General features: G+C 38.2%; 1 long non-coding RNA gene and 1 pseudogene across 2 annotated transcripts in view; both read right to left on the reverse strand.

Moving 5' to 3' along the window:
* Nucleotides 1–24,655, reverse strand: part of LOC139706872 (uncharacterized) — a 103,186-nt gene that overhangs the window by 51,269 nt on the left and 27,262 nt on the right. The window lies entirely within an intron of this gene.
* LOC114098227 (small ribosomal subunit protein eS1-like) lies at nt 23,779–24,547 on the reverse strand (annotated as a pseudogene).

A 24,655-nucleotide genomic window follows, 5' to 3' on the forward strand; every position in this document is an offset into this window, starting at 1 on the left:
CATTCCTTGGTGATATAAAAATTTTTCCCATCATACCAGACACACCATTCTTAACACAATAGATAAGAATGTGGACACTGGAGTCTGTCTGGATTCAAATCCTGGTTTGCCATTCATGAGCCATGTGAACCATGCCAATCGACCTCACTAGGCCTCATTTCCTCATCTGTAAAACAGTACTAATATTCCTCACCTTCTCAATAGAATTATTGTGAGGAATAAAATAACATTCATTAAAAAGCATTTATACTATATAAGCATATGCTATTATGACTATTACTTTTATTGTTGTTTTTATTGCCCTGTTGAAGGAAAAAGAAGTTGGTCAGTCTGGGCACTATGGTAGATGCCTATAATACACAGATACTCAGGAGGCTGAGGCAGGTGGATCTCAAGTTCAAGGTCAGCCTAGGTAACTTAGTGAGACCCTGTCTCATAATAAAAAAATAAAATGGCTGGGGATGTAACTTAGGGGTAGAGCACTTACCCAGACTGTGTAAAGTCCTGCGTTCAATCCCTAGTACTGAATAAAAAAAAAAAAAAATTGGTCAGAGGTGGTGGGATGCCTGAAATAGTATAGTAACTTGAAATCATATAGGTAGTGGTGATGGTAGGGTTTGTGGTATGACAGTAGAAGTGAGAAACAGGTGGAATAGAAGAAAGACCATCCATTATTGGAAGAAGAAAATGTGTATTTTTAAGCAGGTGCTGTCTGGGACTAGCACAACTGAATTTAGATCTTGCCTTTACTATTTTATGGTAGCACAACCATGAGAAGATTACTTGTTCCCTCATCTATAAAATGGAGACGAAAATAATAGTGACTCTTGTATAGGGCTGCCATGGAATCGAATGAATGAATACATGACATACAGATTTCTTAGAACAGTGACTGGCATGTAACGAGTGTTAACTCTTGTTTTTATTGAAGATGAAAAGGTCAAGGTACTGAGGAGTCAATTGTTTGCTGGACATTGGCATTATCTGAGATAACAGTGAGGTTTGAGGCAAAGGGGAACACTGTGAGTTAGGTGGAAAAGTCGTCACTAAATGAGGAGTAGTAAAGCTATAAGAAGGGGAACAAGATGGTAGCCAAATGGCCTGAGCCTTCAAGTGACGGAGTCTCTCACAAGAGTGTGGAAGCACTTACTAGAAGCAAAGAGAACACCAATACCACATCCTGGCCCTGAGCTGAGGAAATAAATTGAGGCCAAGAAGAAAAAGGAGATGTCGAAGAAGATGCTGAGGCTATAGGGGAGTTTTCTGGCTAAGAACTGAGAGTCCAGGTGGCATGGTAAGAGTATGGAAGGTGGAGGGAGGATGAGGTAAAGCTACATTGGCTAAACATCACAGAAATGCTTTGTATAGTAAATAGTCCAGACCAGACTATTCTTTAGGACTTTCAGCAGTGATGGAAATGTTCTCTATCTGCACTATCTTATATGGTAAGACTATTGAGCCCTTAAAAATGAAGACAGCATGACCAGTATTCCTTGACAAGTACTGGGAGATTTTGTTAAGATGCAGGATCCTAGGTTCCACCCTCATCTATTATTAGTGTCTCTGTAATTTGGTCCAGGAATATCACCAGATAGAAACACAGCCAGATTTAGGAACTGCTGCAGGATCTGAGGAGGAGAAAGAAGCTATCTGTTTGTGTTAAATATGAATGTCTGTCTTACAGACATTAATTTAAAATTTTAAATTAAAAAAATTTAACAGTAAAGAGAATTGTATTGCCTTGAATTTTGGTAGTACCACTGTTCTTAATAAGGTGGTAAATAACTGTTTAAATCCAAAAGCGAAAATTCTCTCTAAATAAAAAGGGAAAAGAGTTTTAAATGTTGAGGGTACTCTGGAATGAAAAAGGAGGGAAGAGGAAAATTATATAAGATGGTAATGGGCTGAACACTAAACACACACACACACACACACACATAAACTTGCCTGAGTCCACCAAATTACAAGTGTTTGTTATAAATTTTTTTATTGATGGGGCAGTAACTTATAAAAAGCAATATAGAGCCAGCACAACTTAAAGCAGATGCCTAGAGACAGAGAATGTCAGAGAGCATAAACTTCTAGAAACTCCCAGAAAGCTGGGGAAATATATGTGTTATTCCAGATTATGGAATCAGATACTGAGACAAATCATGAGTCTGGGGGATTACAGAGGTGAGATATTAATGTGGGCTTCAGCTATTAGGTAACTTCTGGCCCTTCCTCTAACTGCACACTGAAAGGACACAGGTAAAAGTGAGAATCAGGAGGTGGGAATTGTTTGGGGGAACAGGGGTGTCAAGTTCCACAGAGCAGATGAGATAAATACAGAACATGGATCTTAGGAATATATCAGCAATTGAGCCTTAGATGCCAAATCTTCATTAAATCTAAGGAACAAGGAATGTTCAAAAATGAATATGAAACCCAATGATCAGGTAAGTTCAGCAACAGCGCAGAACACAGGGTCAAGGCAGGAACCAGCAAAAGGTACAGACTTCTCAGTGTGGTACTGGGTTATATGAGGCTCCATTCCTCAGGGGGAGGTATAGATTTGGGGGGAAATGTATACCCTGCATATTGGAACACATGTGTGCATGTGCATATGCACTAGAAGATACATAACATAAAATTTACTATTTTATCTTTTATTTTTCAGTACTGTGCACTGAACCCAGGGATGCTCTACCACTGAGCTACATCTTCAATCCTTTCTTTTTTCTTTTTTCTTTTGATACAGGGTCTCACTAAGTTGCCCAGGCTGGCAATACTCCTGCCTCAGCTTCCCAAGTCACTGGGATAAAATGCATGCACCATCATGCCCAACTTTTAATTGTTTTTAAGTGTACATTTTCAATTGTACTAAGTATATTCACATTGTTGTACAAGTATTATCACCATCCATGTCCAGAACTTTTTCATCTTTCCAAATTGAAACTGCACCCATTAAACAATAACTCCCATTTTCCCTCTCCCCAGACCCTACTGTTCTTTCTGCCTATGAATTCAACTATTGTAGGTATATCATGTAAGTGGAATCATACAATATTTGCCCTTTCATGTCTGAACTAATGAAATTTACTTTTTAATTTCCCCTCAAATTTCCAAAGAAACATATTGTTATCAGATGTGCCCCAGGATGTGCCTCTATCAGGTCTTCCATAAACCAACCATGTGCCCTTATCCACCACTGATTCTCCTCTTGTTGTTGTCATGAAGAAGGAAGTCTGCTTTCTCCCTTCCCATTGTTTCTTCTTGTGCTGCCAATTTGACTCCTTTATTCCTCAACCTTGATCATAAATGTCAATTTTAGCTCTATTCAATCACACCAAATTTTAGCTCTATTCAATCATACCCTTTCTGACCCCCAAATGAAAGGGAATTGCCCCTGTTAAGAGTGAAAAATTTTTCAACAAAGCTTAGATAGTCTGGCATCTAAACAAGTGTGTTAGGACTTACACAGGTGACCATGAAGCTCCTTTAATCATCTAAGGTCTAGGCTGGGACTTACTCTGTGACACCACCTACCTCAGCCTCCCTCACTGTTTTGATTGTGCCCCACCGTAAGATTGACAGGTCCTTCCACTGCCCACCATGATCCCTTTCCGGCACCACGTCTCTGCCCTTCCCCTATAAAGAAGGCCTATTTCATCCTATGTCTGTTGGAGGACATCATCTATCTCTCTAGGGTTTTTCTAATCATTAGTTCTCCATACACTTTTTACCTTTTCTCCTAGAAGGCCTAGGAATCTTCATGTAAATCAGATCTTTGATGTGGCAGTGATATTCCAGAATGCTCAAGCTGATATGCAATTGAGTCTCTCTCATTAGGACTATAAGGTACATGACTTTTATTTTTGAAACACATGATGGAAGGGCAGCTTAGAGACTGTAGTCTCATGGCCATATAGTTTCAGCTTTATAAAAGTCTTCTTTCCAGCCACAGAAGTAGTCTTAATCTGGAAGTAAGCACCAAGAAGTAGGAAAGTCCACGGGCTTTGGCCAAAATCAGGGTTCTGATTCTGACTCCTCTATCTACTGGGTGTGCAACATTGGCAAATAATTTCATTTGACTAAGTCATAATTTCCTCATATGCGAACTGGTATATTATAGTACCTAATGTATAGGGTGTATCAGCTGGGATTAGTATTAGAAACAGAAACATGATATAAACAGCTTAAATAATATCATTTATTTTTCTTTTAGAAGTCTTCAGGCAGAAAGCCCAGAGCTACTTCACCAAGTCCTGAGAAGTCCAGGCTCAATTTCTGTTCTTCATTCCTCAGCTGTGGCCCTTACCCTCATGATCAAAGATGGTGACTAGGGTGGCAGCCATCACATCTGTATTCCAGGAAGTAGGATGGAGGAAGAGATAAAGAAGAGACAAAGGGCATGTACCATCTATCTTTGGAGGAAAACAGGAGCTTCCATGCAACACTTCTGCTTGTATCTCATTGTCAAGAACTTAGTCATATGGTCACACTTAGCTGCAAGGAAGGATGGGAAATTCCAAGCAGATTTGTGCACAGCTGAAATTTAGGAATCCTTTTGCTATGGAAGAGGAGTAAGGTAGATTTGGGAGACAATTTGAGACTCTGTTACAAAAGTTACTTATTATAAAGATGAAAGCACTCCATCAATAAATGTTGGCTATTTTTTAATATTCTTCCTTTATGGATTACTAAGGAGTAACTTAGGAAAGCAGGGATAAGAGTGGTCTTATCAGACAGGCGTGGAGGCAAATGTCTGTCTTCCCAGCTACTTGGGAAGCTAAGGCAGAAGTTGTTCTTCAAATGAAGATTAGATGTGACTTTCATTTTATTCTTTGTCTTTATTAAAATGGTGACTCACCTAGACATTATACCTCTTGAGATACTGACTTAATTTTTCAAAGTTGTTTTATCTCCTTCACAGATTTAAATAAGTGATACTTTAATGGGACTTTGCTTTGAGGATATTACATTGACTCACTGTGAGTTAGTTACTGACACAGTAAAGCAGACTCTCAGAAAATATCCTAATTAGATATTGTCTCTGGAAGCAATGTTTCTCAAAAGATCTATGCACCTCCTTACACCCCATTCAGCATTATGAGGGTTTCCTTTTCTGTAACAACTTCCATTGCCAAGGGCTGTATCAGCATCATCTCTTACATTATTCTGACTTCCCCTCTGCTTACATTCTGTCTGCAGTAAGGACAAGTGCCTGAAGAATCTTGTTTCTTCTCTGTCTTAATAATTCTACATCACCCGCTATCTGAGATGCAGCACATGATCTCTTTCATTCTAGGGGGCATTATTTATCCCACTGCTCCTAATGTACATATAGTGAATAACCAAGACACTGGAAGAACTGAATAATTAACTGGGGACAACTAGGACAGACAGCCCAGAATCAAAGGGCTGTGATATTCACATTCTGGTATAATGGTCTTCAAAAGGATAGTTTAGCACAATCTTACCTTACCTTACTTTTTTTTTTTCCATTGAAACATTAATTTGTATTCCAGTATGTAAAACTGATAACAGCAGAACTAGTCTTGAAGGTGGGAAGAGTCTAAGCCCGATCCACTCAGCTTGCCTCTTGTCAAAACCCTTTGCTATCATGTGAGTTCTTCAAGGTATCTTCATGAAACCTGAAGGCTCACTCCACTATTCTCAGTTTGAATATCCCTATTCTGGTCCATTCTCTTGCTTTGAGAGATGATCAAGTGAAAAGGAAAGATAAAAGCTTTAGAATAAAATAGACCTGATGTCAAATGTTGAGCTCTACCTTTTACCAGATATATGACCCTTGGGCCTCAATTGATGACAGCTGCTTTCCTACGTTGTCATGAAAATTCAAGTGGGTTTATGAATATAAAATTGTTGGTACAGAGCAGGTTCTCTGTTACCTCTTTTCCTTCCCCTTAAGGTAAGATGACATCTAATACATTTTCAACAGATGTTTAACATCTTTTCCCACCACACTGACCACTATGTACCTTTACTCATGTATATAAAAATACACATAATTTCTGGGTAATTTTAGGAATTGGCAGCTAATGCTTATTGTAGTTTGTATAAACAGGCATTAGTTGAGTTAATAAAAGTATTATCTATGAGGGTTATGATATAGTATAAATGAACAGGCTCCTTATGTTTGAAAATTTTTAAAAACTTGGGGACTGGGGATGTATTTCAGCAGTACAGCACTTGCCTACCATGTGCAAATCTGTGGATTCGATCCCTAGTGTCACAAAAAAAAAAAAAAACTATCCATCACAATAAAGATTAGAAGTGTTGGCTGGACACATCAATGTTTATAGCAGCACAATTCACAATAGCTAGACTGTGGAACCAACCTAGATGCCCTTCAATAGATGAATGGATAAAAAAAAATGTGGCATTTATACACAATGGAATATTACTCAGCACTAAAAAAAAAACAAGATCATGGCATTTGCAGGGAAATGGATGGCATTAGAGCAGATTATGCTGAGTGAAGTTAGCCAATCCCTAAAAAACAAATGCCGAATGTCTTCTCTAATAAAAGGGGGGTGACTCAAAATGGGATAGGGAGGAAGAGCATGAGAAGATTACCACTAAACAGGGAAGAGAGGTGGGAGGGAAAAGGAGGGAGAAGGGGATTTGCACGGAAGATGGAAGGAGACCCTTATCGTTATACAGGATGTTGTGAGGAGAAAAAAAAAAAAAAAAAAGAAGTGTGTCACATTAGATTGGGTAGAGAGATGTGATGGGAGGGGAAGGGAGGGGAAGGGGGAAAAAAGGACAGCAGACATTATTATTGCTGTATGTATATAGGTGACTGTATGACCAATGTGATTCTGCAACCTGTACAATCAGAAAAATGAGAAATTATACCCCATTTGATTCAAATGTAGGAATTGTCAAGATCATTGTACTGTCATGTGTAACTAATAAAAAAATTTAAAAAGAAAGAAAGAAAGAACCCATTGTTCAAACCTAGGTACAAAAAAAAAAAGAAGAAGAAGTGTTGGGCTGGAGTTGTGGCCTAGTAGTATGAGAACTTACCTAGCATGTGTGAGGCACTGGATTCGATTCTCATCACCGTATATGAGTAAAGAAATAAAATAAAGGTCCATCAACAATTAAAAAGAATGAAAATGTGGTTAAAGAAATAAAGAATAGATTCTCCTACTTACCCATTTGGGCAAAGCAGCCCAAGTACCCTCATGCCCAGTATAATGCATTATGAGTCATTAAGTAAAAGTCAAATGACAGGAAGGGAGCCAGTCAAACCAAATAGTGATCAGCTCATGGACACAGGATTCATGGACACAGAGAGAGAATGGTTCAGACCTGATATCTAAGAGATTTTACTACTTTCAATCTTAATTCTAGAATTAGAGAGCAGAGGGTAATGGACAATGGTTGTGAAAGGCAAAATAATGGAACCCCAAAATATACAGGTCCTAATCCTTAGAATCTCTGAGTATGTGATGTTACATGGCAAGGGGGAATTATGTAACTATGTAAAGAGTGGCAAATGGAATTACTAATTAGCTGACCTTAAAACAAGGATAATATCCTGGATTATTTGGACAGACTCAATATAATCAAAAGGATTCTTAAATGTGGAAAAGGGAAGCAGAAGATGTTCTAGCCCATTATGCTGCTATAACAAAATATCTGAGGCTAGGTAATTTATAAGGAACAGAAATTTATTTCTCATAGTTCTGGAGGTTAAGTCAAAGATTTGGGCACTAATAGGTTGGGTGTCTGGTGAGGGCCCCATTCCCAGCTTCCAAGATGGCACCTTGTTGCTACATTCTTTGGAGGAGCCAAATACTGTGTCCTCACATGGCAGAATGTGGAAGGGCAAAACAGACCTAAGCTAGTTCCTTCCATCCCTTTTATGAGGCACTTAATCACTTCTCCAAAGGTCCTATCTTTTAATATCACCACAGTGGAGGTGAAATTTCAACATGAATTTTGGTGGGCATGTTTTAAAACTACAACAGAAGAAAATGTGATAAGAGAAGCAGAAGTTGGAGTTATGACATGGGAGGACTCATTCCACCATCACTGGCTTGGAAGATGGAAGGGGACCCCAAGACAAGAAATTTAGGTAGACTTTAGTATCTAGAAAAGGCAAGGACACTGACTATCCCCTCCAGAGTTTCTTATAAAGAATAGCCCTGCCAATAACTTGATTTTACTTTAGTGCCACCATTTTGGTCTTCTGACTGACTACAGAACTGTAAGATAATAAAATTTAAAAAAAAAATTTTTTTTTAGTTGTGGATGGACACAATATCTTTATTTATTTATTTTTATGTGGTGCTGAGGATTGAACCCAGTGTCTCACATGTGCAAGGCAGGAGCTCTACCACTGAGCTACAGCCCCAGCCTCCAAGATAATAAATTTGTACCATTTAAGCCACCAACTTTGTTTGTGATAATTTTTTTCATAGCAGCAACAGAAAATAATGCAATGGTGATAGACAACACTGGGTCACTACACAGGACAATGTATGTATATGGGGGTTGGGTGTGTCTGTGAGTCCAGCTCTGAGAAACTATGTTCAAAGAAGCTAAATGCCTCAAGGCTTGAAGTTGCTTAACAGCATCTCTCTAGTATATGGTTCATTTCTTGATTAAATTGGAGATGGTCACTCCTTACCTTCTAGGCCTACATAGGGAGGGCAGTAGGCAAGCTCTTTATGCTTTTCCTGATAAGTTACTATGTGCTTTTGGAAACTAATGGTATCAAAAGTTCCCAGCTGGGCTGGGGCTGTAGCTCAGTGGCAGAGTGCCTGGCTAGCATGTGTGAGGCACTGGGTTTGATCCTTAGCACCACATAAAAATAAATAAAATAAAGACATTCTGTCCATTTATAACTACAAAAAAAATTTTTTAAAGCTCCCATCTTAGTCCCTTTGGGGGGAGCCTGGAGACTTCCCAAAACTTATAATACCAGGATTGCTTCTGGTAGTGAAAGTAAGAGTCACACATCCCGATGAGTGCCTGTCTTCCTCATAAATTCCTAGAAAACAGTCTATTTTACTTTCTTTCTCAGAGTTTAAAACAAAATGAAAGACCTTTCCACTGGCAAGTAAACACCACAAGATGTATTACTAATGTTAACTATAGATTCTACTTGGGTTTTATAAGCACACATTAAAAAAAAAAAAAAAAAAACTTTACAGACCTCAATTCTTTTAACTGTTACAGTTCTATAAAGGACATCTTGTAAATAAAATAACTAAAATCCAGAACAATTAAGAAACTGCCCCCAAAATACAGCTATCAAGTAGTAACCCAGCTCAAGTTTACCCCAAAGCCCTGATGTATTTTACCACTACCCCACCTCACTGCCTCAAGTATTGCACTATCACCAGAATTGGTGAAGGGGGAGGCTCCAGCTTCCAGAAGTTCTTTTAACACAAGAACACAGATTTGGACTAAAAACAACTCTAATAATAAAATAAAAAACACAGTTCAGAAACCTAACAGCATCCTTTCAAACCTGACTTCCTACGATATTGGTCCCCTGAGCGGCATTCCTTCCTTAGGCTTCTGGTCAATCTATATCTTTCTGTTTGAACTTCCCATCCCATCTTCCCTATTTCCTTTCAAACCCCATTTACCATGACTAACAGAGAAGAGAAAAGGGGGGGAAGGAGACAAGGTGAAGAAAGAGGAACTGGGCTAAGCAGATAAGAGGTTAAGAGTCCAGAGCCCTGTGTGACAGTGGGTAACAATGGTGCCCAGCAGGTCTGGAAGCTGAAGCTCAGTCCCTTGCTTCAGAGCCAAGACTAAATCCCAGCTCACGAAATGTACCTCATGCTTTCTCTTCCCTATGTGCCTCAACCCCATTCCTGCTTGAGATTCCCCAGTCCATCTTGACTAAAGGTACACAGATAAGGCATGGGAGAGAATGAAAAAATAAATAAATAACACGAAGAAGCTGAAGAGTCAATAGAATGCTTGTCCAGTTCAGTTTAATTTATAATCCCTTGCCTGCCTCCTCTGAAGAACTCTGCCCCTAGCTGTGCTGGCTCTACTTTGAGCCTCTAAGGACTCCATTCTGTCATCAGACCACATCAGAGTTCTGCCCCCTGGGAAAGACAGGTGTCAATCTAGGTGCTTAAGTATTCATTCAACAAACATCACTGAGTACCAACTCTATGCCAGACAGTATGCTAGGCACAGTGATTCATGGATAACCAAAAAAAAAGTGTTCCCATCATGGTGAATATTATAGGAATTAAGTCTTACATAAAGTCTCCATTTATAAAGCCCTTTCAAAGCAGTCAATCACTACCATACTACCAGTCAATCACTCTCAGCTACCACAAGTGTCCAGGCTTAGAAACAGACTGATAAATTTGATTTAACTTTATAGTTCCTTAAGCCTGACAACTCAGATATCCATGTATATTCTTCATCTTACAAGGACACAGGGTATCATGCAAGGAAGATAAAGATTTCATCTTAGATGCCAACTCTGATCCACTGGGAGTGGCTATGTTGATAACTGTGAAACCCCATCTGGGATCAGCAGGAAATATCTGCACCCATTTAGGAGAAGTGAGAAGAAATGTGCCTCCCATTATTATCCCAAACCTAAAGTAGACAATTTGCAATTTTTACAATTGTTTCATATTCATTCATTTCTCAACTAGGCAACAAGTTCTTGGGAAGGCAGCGTTATTGCAAGCTGAGCCTAAGAGTGCTTCTTTCTCTTATAAAAGGTAGCATGGTGGGGGCTGTGGCTGTGGCTCAGTGATAGAACGCTTGCCTAGCATGTGTGAGGCATGGGGTTTGATCCTCAGCACCACATAAAGATAAATAAAATAAAGGTATTGTGTCCATCTACAACAAAATAGTAAAAAAAAAAAACGGGGAGCATAGTGGGATGGAATGAGCACAAGCTGCCCAGAATCAGGAATGCAGACAGATTGTCTGATCCCGGACATGGTACAGTCAATTCTCATTTTTCATAAAGGTTATGTTCTATAAAGACTTTGTGAATTCTGAGTCAGCACTGGCTAATGGACTATTACTCCTAAGGGAAATACACAGTTTATGTTCCTGGAAGCCTTTGGTCACAATGTTTTCATCAACCAATCAATATATAAGCTCATTTTATGTGGATTTCTGTTTAAGGACACCTTATTTAATATATGGTATAGTGTATGGCTATATACCCTGAATGTACCTGATCTCATCTAATATATGTTGTTGATTCCTTAACATTGAATTCATGGACAACACAGCACTTATGCCTGAATGATGCTTATATAACATGTATTTTCTCTGGAAGGCATGTCATAGCCTTCTGGTACTTAGGGATACCAGACAATACTTCAGCACTACAATTGGGGAGGGGGCATTTTAAACAGCAAAATCAGCAACAAAAGCACAAAACTGAAATGAAATAAGAAAAATATGGCACTAAGTAGACTTATTTACAGTGTAAGAGCTGAAACAAGAAGACCAGGTATTGACTTGTTCAACCTCAGTTTAGAATGTGCACATTGAAAAACTCTTATATTGTACTGTCCTACACATGTTTGTGAAGGACCACTAAAGTGCCACTAATATAATTTGATTTCACAAATAAATTTTAGCAAGGAGATGGATTTGCAATTTAAAATCCATGAATAATAAGGATGGACTGTACTAAGCCTCTGTGAGCCTTAGTAACGGAACCCCACACATACTAGAGATTAAATGAAAAAAGGTATGTGAAGCAATTCCCATGATTTCAGCTAACTCTTTACACCAAAATAATTGCATTTTCACCCTATACACCTTGTCTGCCATTGTCCATCCTAGGAAATAAGTAGATACTAAGAAATTTCCAACCAAAATATCACCTTCACACCCTTGGAGCATGAACCCAAAACTATGCAGATTAGCTCAAATAGAAAAGGAGGTGATTTGAATGGATACAAGAAGCAACCTCTTGAGATGCTAAAATGTAGGGCTCAGCATAGCCAGACCTCTCTGGAATGGGACTAAAAACAGATAAGATCACATGGCTGCATTCTCTACCATCTGTGCCTCTCTCTGAGTATCTGCTACATTTTTCTGCTTTTCTGGCTTCCTTGCACCCTCATAATTTTGGGTCTTATGTGGTTCTGGCTTTCATAGCAGACTCAAGCCTGGCTCTACATGTCTGGTGACACCTATCATTTTTGCCTGTCTAGCACCAGTCTCACACTTGTAGTAAGTGTGGCTTTAGCGTGGGCCTGCGAGCCAGGCCTGACCCTTGACTCTCCCTTCTGAGAATTTGATCTGTCTTGGTTATTTTCTATCACATCTGTCATTACTCTGTATACCTTTTTGCTGCCTCGCGACTTTTGTTTGCTCAGAGCTCCTGTTTATTCAGGGTTTCTGCTTACTCATGAGGTCTCAATACTGCCTTTTCTCCATGTCTTTCAGCTTCTACTCTCACTAAAGATTTTTCTTTTTCTTTTGGTCTGTCCAATTCTGATTCTTGAAAGAAAAAAATATTACTGGCACAGTTACTCTACACATTTTTATGTTAAACTTTCATACCAGAACACCCTCAAAGCTAACTTCTACTTTATTGATCAGTTGACCCCAGGTAAGAGCCTGCCATTGTTCAACAAGCAGTGGGTTGATTTAAGGGGCTAGAGCATGAAATATAATATTGAGTATAGCCACTTATGTTAAAGGATTTACATCAAAGTGGTTATTCAGATTCCTCTCTTCTAACACTTCATGTCTTATCCATGAAGAGATCCTGTTAGTGCTACCTTCAAGATATATTTAGAATGTAATCATTTCTCCCTGTTACTACTGCTATCACTCTTCTCCAAGAAGCACTATTTTTCACCCACATTTCTTCGGTAGCCTGATAAGAAGTAACCTCCTTCTACCCTGTTATGGTTTGGATATGAGGTGTCCCCCAAAAGCTCATGTGTAAGACAATTCAAGAAGATTTAGAGGAGAAATGATTGGGTTATAAGAACCTTAACCCAATCAATGGATCAATTTGCTGATGGGATTAACTGAGTGGTAACTGTAGGTGGGTAGGGTGTGACTGGAGGAAGTGGGTCATTGAGGGTGTGCCTTTGGGGTGTATATTTTTTATCTGGCAAGGGGACACTCTCTCTCTGCTTTCTGATCATCATGTGAGATGCTTCCCTCTGCCATACTCTTCCACCATGATGTTCTGCCTCACCTCTAGCCCTAAAGAATGGAGCCAGCTATCTATGATTGAGACCTCTGAAAATGTGAGCCCTCAAATGAACTTTTCCTCCTCTAGAGTTGTTCTGGTCAGGTCTTTTAATCACAGCAAAAAAGGTTGATTAAAACACACCCAAAATCTAGAACCAATTGTCAGAGCAATCTTTTAAAGCCTGAGTCATAGAACAGTGACATTTGCCTGTAGTTTCAACTACCAGGGAGACCAAGGAGAAGATTCATGTGATCCCAGGAGTATCAGAGCAGCCTGGGAAACATAGCTAGACCTAAGATAGAAAAAAAGCAATCAGTATCCCCAAAAGGTATTTTTTAATTTTTCATCTATCTTTGACAGCCATGGCTGCTCCTAAATGCCTTATAGCCAGCCACAACTATATCAGATGGCTCCTAGCCACTAGACTACTCAGAGACTTTTGCTTTGGCTGCAGCAAGCTTCAGTTGCAGGTTGCTCCCAGAGTCCCACTCTGCAGCCTCTCTGGGTGACTCTGCCCGTCTGTGGCTGCTTCATCTATCCCCAGTGTGGTTTGTAAAAAGCCTCTCCCCTGCCCATGACTAAATAGAAAGTGTGTGGTTGGCTGGCAGAACACTGCACATGTGTGAGCCCACCTACTCTATCTATATAAGCAGCCATTCCCATACCCTTATTGGAACTGTCTGTGTACTACTTCCCCTACAGGAGACCTAATAAAGCCCTTTAGGATAGTTTTATTTTGCCAATTCATGATTTCTATCTCAAGAAGAGCAGGGCTGAGCAGGTTACACTAAGAGTTAGAAATAGTGAGACTGCTGGCACTGAAAGAAGCCAGCAGCCAGGGCTGGTAACACTAAGAGGAGTTAACAGCCAGAGAATGGCAGGGAGCAACAGAGGGCTTCTGGAAGCTGCTAGCTCTGGCTTCTGCAAGAGCTCTAGAGAGCTCCCAGTAGCTGATAGCTTCCAATGCAAGGAAAAGAACATGGAAACTGCAAATACAAGGAGCTGAGAGTCACTGGTATCAACACTGTTAACACTAAGAGTTGAGAGCCTTTGGCTCTCAAAGCTCAGAGCTGCTAACACTAAGGAAACTGCACTTTGCTTATTCATGATTTCAATCCAAATTGAGCAACAGAACTCTCAGCTGATTGGTAACAGACCCTTTCTCAAAAAAAGAAAAAAAAAATAGAAAAAAAAACATCTAAGTCACTTCTGTTATTCATTTGTTTCACATATGACAATGGTTTCCCATTTCACTCAGTAAAAACCAATGTACTAGCCCTTGTTATCTCTGGCCTCATTTTTACCACTCTCCCCCTTGCTCACACCAGCTTCACTGATCTTGCTCTTCCTCAAATATTCCCACCTTAAGGGTTTTCCTTTAACTGCCTCAGCTGTCTGAAATATACTTGTGTTAGATCTTTGTTTGACTCTCATATCTCCTTTAGATCTTTATTCATATCTTGCTTTCTCCAAAAGGCCTGCCCAATCAACTTATTTCATTTTACAGCTTAGAGTAATAATCATGGTATTCAGGCTAGAATATAAGCTCCACAAAGACAGAGATCTTTGCCTATTTTGTTCCTTTATATATTCTGAGGATTTAGAACACTGCCTGGTCCAAGGCAGGCACTGTTTTGTTGAATTGTTCAATTTGTTGAAATGAATTATATTCCTTCGTAGAAAGCAAAAAACATGGCAGGTACACTAAGGCTTTCCCTATGCAATATAAAATATGTCTTTTAGGGAAATTTATAACACTAAATGCATATGTTAGAAAACAGGAAAAGTCTCAGAATCTAGAAGGTTCGAAGTTTGGTCACCAGTACTGGAAAATAAAAAAGATAAAGAGAAGGAAATAATAAAAAAGAAGAAATCAGATATCAATGGAACAAAACAGAACAATAGGGGAAAATCCGTGAAACAAAGGGTTGGGTCTTCGAAAAGATCAACAGAATTGATAAAATTCTAGCAAGACTGATAACAAAAAGAGAGAGAAGATACAAATTAGTAATATTAGGCACGCGGTTGTGAGGGGAATGGGAAAAAAACAAGGAGAGAAATGAATTACAGTAGATGGGGTAGAGAGAGAAGATGGGAGGGGAGAGGAGGGGGGATACTAGAGGATAGGAAAGGTAGCAGAATACAACAGTTACTAATATGGCATTATGTAAAAATGTGGATGTGTAACCAATGTGATTCTGCAATCTGTATTTGGGGTAAAAATGGGAGTTCATAACCCACTTGAATCTAATGTATGAAATATGATATGTCAAGAGCTTTGTAATGTTTTGAACAACAAATAAAAATAAATAAAAAACAACTAACAAAATACTTAAAAAAAAAAACTAAACATGCAACTATCATAAAAAATCAGCAGTTTCACCCCAAATATTTATCCCAGAGGGAAAAAAAAGTCATATTCACACAAAAATCTGTACATGAATATTTATACCAACTTTATTTGTAATACCCCAAATCATAAACAATCCAGATATACCTCAATGAGTGAAGAGTTAAACAAATTGGGTACATCCATACCATGGAATATTATTCAATAAAAAAGAACACATTATCAATCAATACATGCAAAACCTGGATGAGTTTCCAAGAATTACAATGAGTAAAAAAAACCCAAATTTATATATTGTATGATTCCGTTTACAAAATCTTCTTGAAATGACAAAATTATAGAAATGAAGAAAAAATTGATGGCTACCAGGAATAACAAAGAGGGGTAGTGGAAGGAAGGTAGGCATGATTATAAAAGGACAACATGGAGGATCCTTGTAGTGATGAAAATATTCTGTGTCACTATAATATGCTAGTTGTGATACTGTATTATAATTTTGCAAGATGTTACCATTGGGGAGAACTAGGTAAAAGATCTAAGAGCTCTTTCTGTACCATATCTTACAATTACATCTGAAAACAAAAAGTTTAAATTAAAAATCTCTTTCTTGAGCTGAGGACATGGCTCAGTGGTGGAATGCTTGCCAACCCTGCATGAGGCCCTAGTTTCAAACCCCTTACCTCAAAAAAAACTCCACAAAACCCAAAAAACTTCCTCAATTTTAAAATGCCATAGACTACATTTATTTATACCTATTTTGAGGGAAAAGGAAAAAACTCTGTTAAATTTAATCATTGATTGTAATATTATATTTCAATTTCAGAAATGTTAAAATATAGAAAAGTACATCTTACAAATAACTAGGAAATAAATTAAGTATGCATATTTATTTGAACACTCCAGAGAGAAAAACATTGCAAGAAAAGACTACAAAGTCTTAGCCATGGTCCTCCCTAAGTGGGAGTTCCTTTTCTTTTTTTTTAACTTATCTGCATCTTCTCATTTTTCTACAGTGAATACACTAGTTACGTTATTTCAAAGGCACACCATACTTTAAGACATTATTTACAACAAACCTAATCCATTGTTTAAAAATGCAACCAATCCTCACATAGTCATTTCAGTCTTTAATATCATAGAAACCAATATCTCCCAAAGCAACCCAGCTCTAATTGTTTGAAATAAGAGCTGTTGAAAGCAAAGGTCTTTACAGGCTGGGCCTTTAGAGGGTTTAAGGACATGGGTTTAGTTCCAGCACAAGTCAATTAACTTGGTTTATTCATGAAGGAAAATGGTAAAGGTACACTACCTGCATGGCTCACAAGGGCCAGGCACTACTCAAACATTGTCCACAAGAGACACAAACATGTGAAAGTAAACATGCAGTGAAAATCCATCTCTGCTAAGCACCACTTCTCACACTGGACAATTCCTCATTTCCTCAAGTGGTCAGGAGGAAACAAATTTTAAAATTGTTGTTACAGTCAATAGCCAGAAATGAAAATGTAAAAAACAATTCCATTTATAATGGAGACTCCAAATCCCCACTAAACACTTTGATGTCAGCTAGGTGTGGTGGCACACGCTGGTAATTCGGCTACTTAAAGGCTGGCAAGTTTGAGGCCAACATGGGCAACTTAGTGAAACCCTGTCTCAAAATAGGAAATTTTAAAAAGAGTCTAGCTTCGTGGTAGTGTGCCCCTGGATTCAATCCCGTACCAAATAAAACAAAACTTTAATATCAACTTAATAAAAAGTATTAAGAAAACTCCAAAACCTACGGATAGCTATCCCTTCTCATAAATAGACTAAACAAATCACATGATGACATTTTCCATATTAATTCATAATTTAATGTGACACTAATTAATGGGGTATTAAGAGTTTTATAAAATAAAACTTGACAACATAATTATAAAATGTACACGAATAGAAGCATATTTGTTGGTGTTCTGGGAGAAAGTATTAGTGTTGCAGAACTTTTTCATAGATTGAAAAATAATGTTATATTATAAAGCAGCAGTGATCAAAAGACAATTCAATTGGAATTGAAGGAACTGTACTGAATTAGCATGGTAAAGAAAAATGGTGTGGAAGAAGTCTAGGCTAAAACACACTAAGGGACAATGAGTATTTTGGAAGGTTTTTTGCTTTGCAAGACACAGAGACTTCCTTCAAGGCAGTTCAAGTACAAGAGCTAATTTTAAGGATATCTCATCTCATCTAAGGACAGAAACTAATAACAACTAGACTTCACTACTCTGTAACTACAAACCAAAGCAACTCTTTCCATTTCAGAAGAAACCCTCTTAGTGCCTCCTCTGAAGTCTGAGAAATATCTGAGTGACATCTCACCCCACCTCCTATCCCTCCCTGCAGCCTCTACAGCAGAGGCAGCTTTGGAGGATGTTCATATTACCTCTTCACTAAGCTCTCCCAGTCTTAGAGGTAGCAACTGCTTCTAAAATATAAATCTCTGGTTTTCCTAGTTTCCCCTTTTTGCTTTTCTAGCATTCCAATAGTTGTGTAACAAATTCCTTGAATTAAGTCTCTTTTGTTTAACCTGTCTACAATGGTTTCTGTTTTCCTCATTAGGCTCTGATTGATATCTTGTCAGCTTCGACACTGACCTTATTTTAGGGCTGACAATTGAGGAGGACCACAAAGAGATTAGAACACAGTTACCCAAACATACAAAGAGTAAAGTCTGATACCAGAAATCCAGAAAGAAATTGTTGACCCATAGTAACTGTGGTAACCAAAAGGGTCAAAAGCTACAGGCAGGGGCTGGGGTTCTAGCTCAGTGGTAGAGCTCTTGCCTCGCATGTGTGAGGCACAGGGTTCAATCCTCAGCACCACATAAAAATAAATAAATAAAATAAAGATATTGTGCCCATCTACAACTAAAAATATTTTTTAAAATAGCTAAACGCAGATTGGGGATGTAGCTCAGTTGTTAGAGCACTTGTCCAGCGTACGAAGCTCTGGATTCAATCCCCAGCACTACCACCACAAAAAAAAAAAAAAAGAGAGAGAGAGAGAGAGAGACAGTTGGAATAAATCCCAGGGACAGGGCTGAGACAGGCTGGGAGAGAAGAAATGGAAGAGACTAACTATGCAGAGATGTGTTTACATAAAGGTCTGGACAATGTCATATGTAGTCATATAAAACGACTTGGGAGAAAATGCGATTCATCTGAGCTTACCTAATCTAATGTGATATATTTCCCAGCCTTTCCCTTCTCCTTTTTAATTGTCTTTTATTAACAATTCATATCTTTATTTTCTCCATTTTATTTAAAGAGTTTCTCCTTTTCTAAGCCATGAAATGATATGTGTGAATTGTAATGTAGTATATATTGCGATATGCAGATAAATGAAAAGCAAAATATTAAGTTCAACTGTAAAAATGAGTTCAAAAGTAAAAATGAGAAAAATCCAGTGTTGTTAGCATAATCCAACCACCCAAGCTACCACTCTTAAAATTTTCTTTCCATATTTTTTATGCTTCCATACTCATATGTAAATGCCTATGAGCATATATAACACATTTTAAAAATCAGAATTATTTCACTTCTTTAGGTAGAAATAGAAGGGAAGCTATATGATCAGTTTACTATATATCACAAGGAATCAAGAGAAATAATTAAGCCAAAAACCTATTTTTATTTGAAGATAAAAAATTGATATTTATTATAAAATACAGAAGACAACACAATAATCTATTCTTAACAAAAAATAAGATAGCAATTTTAAGATGTAAAAGCATTTTAAAAATCATTAATAGCAATATCAATGTGATTTATGCTATAAAACAAACAAAAAAAACCCCAACTACTTAATAAAAAATTCTAAATGAAGACAGAAACCACTGATAATTAGTTGACAAAGTTGACTATCCATAATACATCAGGGGATGATAAAAATATGAAAGATCAGTACTCCTATAGAAATACAAATAGTCAAAAGACATAAGTAACAAAAACATAAAAAGTTTTAAAAAAAAGAAAAAATTGTCAGCCTCACTGAAGGAAACTGAATTCAAAAAATGAGGAGGTAACAATTCACTCTACTATCAAAAGTAAAAATGAGAAAAATTCGATGTTAACATAATCATAAGTAAACAGGCACTTAAACATTGCTCACGCTACTATAAGTTAGGATAACCTTTCAAAAAAGCAAAATACCTGGTATTGCCACTTTGGGAAGGAAAAAAATTTTTTTAAATTTATTTTTTATAGTTGTACTATGTACTCTTGTGAAAAACTGGATGTCAGTCAAATGCCCTAAAGAAAGGGAATTGAAATTCTGAAAATATTGTTATATTAATATGGTAGGATATTTACTTGCTAATAAAAATAACAAATCTATGGAGTATGTATAGATGAAAAGTAAAAACAGGAATTAAAAGAGTATGAAAACACCTCTTGATTAGGACTATGTAAACATAATGTCTGTACAATACAGATTTAAAAAGAAGCAAACAGAACCTTGTGAATGGTGGTTATTTTATGATAAAAACATTCTTCATACTTTTCCTTGATCTGTTTAGAATTTTTTTCAACTCTGATTAAATACACATATTATATGCAGTTTTCAATGAATTTTTCCAGATAATCAGCTATGAAATTTGGCAGGTAGCATATCTTAGGATTCTCCATCCTCTTCCAAGCCGAACCCATTCCAAAACTCCTAGGAATTGCTAAATTGAAAACAGAAATTCCTATCATTTAGTTATTGTAGTGGATTCTGTGATGTGTTACCTGGAGTCCTCCTTTAGAATCAAGGCACTCATTCACCTACCTGCTGGGAGAACTGGCAACCAGCTCTCTTCTGATTGTCTTTCCAAGAATTACCCTGCATTAAAGAAAGCAGTCTTGCCCAAGGTCATGCCTTTCTCCTTGGATACAGCCACTTCCAATGACTAGTCAATGATGGGAGATAAGATACAAGACCAGAATCCTTTGCCTCAAGGGTCATCCCAGACACAAAGCTCCTATAGGAGCTTTTTCTGCTGGAAGTGACCGCATCAGTGATAGGATCGCTGTTTACTCCTCCCTCTGTCCAATCTGCCATCAAGATAGACCAATACTGAGCCCTCAATGAGGCACCATTCTTCAAGTTCTTCCAGGAGACCAAACCAGCCACTTGATGGCAAGTTGATTATACTGAAAAGAGTAGTGATTCATTTTGACTGGAATAAATACATATTCTGGGTAGGTGTTAGTCTTTTTTGCCCTTGAGGCCTCAGCTAACATGGTGTCTGAGCACATACAGTATTTGATCCACCAACACAGAATCCTGCACCATATTTTTATTGGATTCAAGAACCAACATGACAACAGAATGGGTCAACATTGGTACATGATAATGGAATCCACTGTTTCTGTTTCATACCATACCACTTCTATTGACAGAAGCTATCAGCTTTACAGAACAATGAAATGGCCTTTTGAAGATACAACCTACATGCCATTTATAGGTGATATCCTATAAAGATATGTTTTACTTAGTTCTTGCATTGCTGTGACCAAAATACCTGACAAGAACAATTTAGAGGAGGAAAAGTTGATTTTGGTTCATGGTTTCAGAGCTTCAGTCCATAGTCAGCTGACTCCACAGCTCTCGACCTAAGGTGAGGCACAACAACATGGAAGAAGGCCATGCAGAGAAAAACAGCTCAGAACATGGCAATCAGAAAGCAAAGCAAGAGTTCCACTCACCAGAGACAAAATATGTACCCCAAAGGCATGCCCCTGGTGACCCACCTCCTCTAGTGACACCCTACCGGCCTCAGTTAATCTGTATCAGTGGATTAATCCATTATTTAGGTTAAAGCTCTCATAATTTAATCATTTCATGTCTGAATGTTTTTGCATTTTTTCACACATGAGCCTTTGGGGGACACCTCACATCTAAATCATAACATGTCACATCTTCCAGGATGCAGCATATACAATTATTATATGGGCCTGTGTTCTCGATAGGTCTAACACGTAGTTCTAAGATCCCAAGGAAGAAATCAAGAGTGGCCCCAAGCCCTGCTTACCATAACTCACAATGACCCACTTGTGGTATTTGTGCTTCTTGTCCCTGAAACACTGGGTTCTATGGGTTTAGAGATCCTGACAATTGACTGATGCATCTCTTGTGTTCTTTTGCTGAATGGAGATAAGAGCATCTATAGCCTCAGGAGGACATGGTAACCAAAAGCCCTTCAAGTAAGCCACCTAGAGAGCAGGGCTGAGGGCGAAAGAATCTAAAATGTGTGAAAGAAACACAATGAGTATCAGTTGCAACCTGAGTTGTCATTTATTCCTCTTGTAAGTTTCCACAGGATATTAGAGGAGCTGTTCCCAGAATTTATTATACAAAGTAAATAGATCCAGCACAGTGGGCTATAACTAATGCATGGTGTGTCACTCAGAGTCCCTTTTTGGATTGCAGTAATCATTCCCTTGGCTTCTAGGAATATTGGCAGCTTGACTCTACAACGATGAGTCTCTCTCCTGCTATTGTCCTCAGATGAAAAGAATCACTTCACCCAAGGTCACAAGCAGCCTACACCTAAAGACAAGTTTACGCCTAATTTTGAAGGCTCAGTCTTCTTGCATCCAAAGAAAGACAACTTCAGAGTTCCCTGTAGGATTGGCTGAGAGACCTTTGTTGTGATTCCATTGCAGTTCAACTCCTATCCAGTCCTACTTCCTTCACTCCTCTTCTGGTATGGAATCCCTGGTCACTTCCCAGTAAATTCTCTACATACATATATCCACCTCAGAGTACATGTTTGGGGACTAAGTATGCAACAGTTACATTCATTTGGGGTTTTTTTATTTAATAGGAAATACTATCAAACACTCACACAAAGCATTAAGTGTGTAACTATATAGTGCTATTAAGAATCCCTGGGTGATTTATTTCTGGAAAGCTCATTAACCTCACCAACAACATTAATACTGTTTCCTCTCCTTTTGGAGACCTTGCTTTCCTGGGACTGCGTGTCATGTACTTAATGCCAGAAGCAGCCAAGAAGCCTTTCAATTCTGTTTCTGTCTAATGGTCATTTCCTTTCTCCTTCAGCTCCATGGTTGGGTCAGGCCCTGAGCTTTTCCATCCCATCTTTCCAGAAAGCCACTGGTTCCACTAGCTGTCACTTGTCTACCTCCACCCACAGTAAAATAAGTTGCAGATGTAGAAAGATTTGTGGGAACCTCTCCAGTGTTGCCAGGAGGAAGGAAACTTAAATTCCTCTGGCAAGAAGTTACCATCTTTTCTCTGTTTCTTTCCTTTGCTCCATTCTCTCACGATAAGAATTATTCCCACACCTATTGCATCTTCAACTTCTTCTCTCCACTGGAATTAATATCTTTTTAGAGCAAAGCCCTATACTTGAAACTCATTACACTTTCAAATTTCTGAATGACAAAGCTATACATGGGAACTAATTTCTTTCCTTCCTTTTTTATTTTTGCTTCTTCTTTCCTTCCTTTCTTCAACAAATTTCTTGCTCATAAAATCTGAGTAATCTTTTACATGAAGGAAGCATACCTATGTTTATTTAACATGATTAAATGGGATATTGGGGACATAACCATTCCCTCCCAACACTTCCCTAGAGGCCAGTGTTGGCAGCAGATTGCTGGTCTGGCTGAGTCTTGCGACACATCCCACCGCAACAACAACCCAGAGCTCATGCCCTTGGATGGAGAATTTATTAACAACATTCTCTTTGTGTAGGAAGGGTTCCAACTTTTGTAAAGGTCCACTATATTTAGTGTAGTAAAGTGGAATGTCCCTAACCAGTATATTTCTATCGACCAACCAGTCTTCTAAGGCCAAATGGACAGTGAGGCTAGAAGCCACAACCCAGCCCCTTCCCAGTTATTGCTTTAAGACATTAGGTCTTCCTATGTACTTTTAAATTAAAAAGCCACATAAAGTTGAATCTTCTCCATTTTCAGTTGTTGTTGACCTTGGTCCTGAAGCCAGGACACATTTCTCAACCTTTCCCCAGACCCTAGGTTTCTGATCTTGCAATTTGCTCTACCATTTATAGCCTTGCCTCTCCCTCAGGGCATGGCTTGGGGTGAGCAGTAGGAACTACTACTCTTCTTCAACACATTATCTCAAAGTAGAGTTTTGCAAATGGAGAAATGTGTAGGGAAGGCAGACAAAGATTGGGATTTTTTTGTATTAAATTTTTTTCATAAGTAGGACTTTTGGTGACTACTAAAAAATCTAAATTTTAAACAGATTCTTAGAGTGGTGATTTATATCCACCATCTCATTCAACTCTAGCACCTGACTCACCCCCAGAAGATTTTTTAGAACTACTCCTTCACCAAGAAGCTCCATGAGTTTCCCCCATTTCAAACTTGGGGTTCTTCAGGGTTTCTACTTTTCTAATGAAGGCATCATAAAAAGGATAAAAAGATTGGCAAGACTTTTCTAAGTCTTTCCCAATGCTGTTTGGAATCAGCTTGTTCTTACAAGTCATTTGCCTTCCCCTCCCAGGTCATAATTTCTATCATCTTCTTCTGGAGTTGATAGACCTATTAGTACTGAGAGTAAGAGGCCTGCTGAATCTGATTATTGAATTCTTTAGTAAAACCAACATAGAACAAGTGAAGCAAATAACCATCAGTAGCTTTGATATTGACATAAGTTTCAATGGTGGTGGGCCATTTTTTGACCATGGAACACATTTTATCATTGGTAAGATCCATACCATGGAAATTAGGCAGTTTTTGCCCTCATTAGTTAATTTGAAGTTTATAAATGCTACTTCATCATTCTGTAGATCAGCAAGGCTCTCTTCACACACATGATCTTTGAGGCCATCAGATGCAAGGTTCCTTAAATCTCCATGATTGGTATTTTCCCAATATTTCTTGTATTGAACATAACCAGTGCTTTCATATCATAACTATCTTTCTTAGAGAACATGTCAAACACTTTCTTCTTGTCTGCCTTTTTACACCTTTTGTAAGGCTCTTGTTCTTGACAGCCATCATGGTATTGCTCCAAAGATTGTGGGTTTTATTATGATACTTCTTCACTTGCAGAAATTTTCTTGGTTTTGCTCATCTTTTGTATCTGACTATGGGCATCATTTCTCTAAC

This window comes from Marmota flaviventris, chromosome 9 (assembly GCF_047511675.1).
Source record: "Marmota flaviventris isolate mMarFla1 chromosome 9, mMarFla1.hap1, whole genome shotgun sequence".
NCBI lineage: Eukaryota > Metazoa > Chordata > Mammalia > Rodentia > Sciuridae > Marmota > Marmota flaviventris.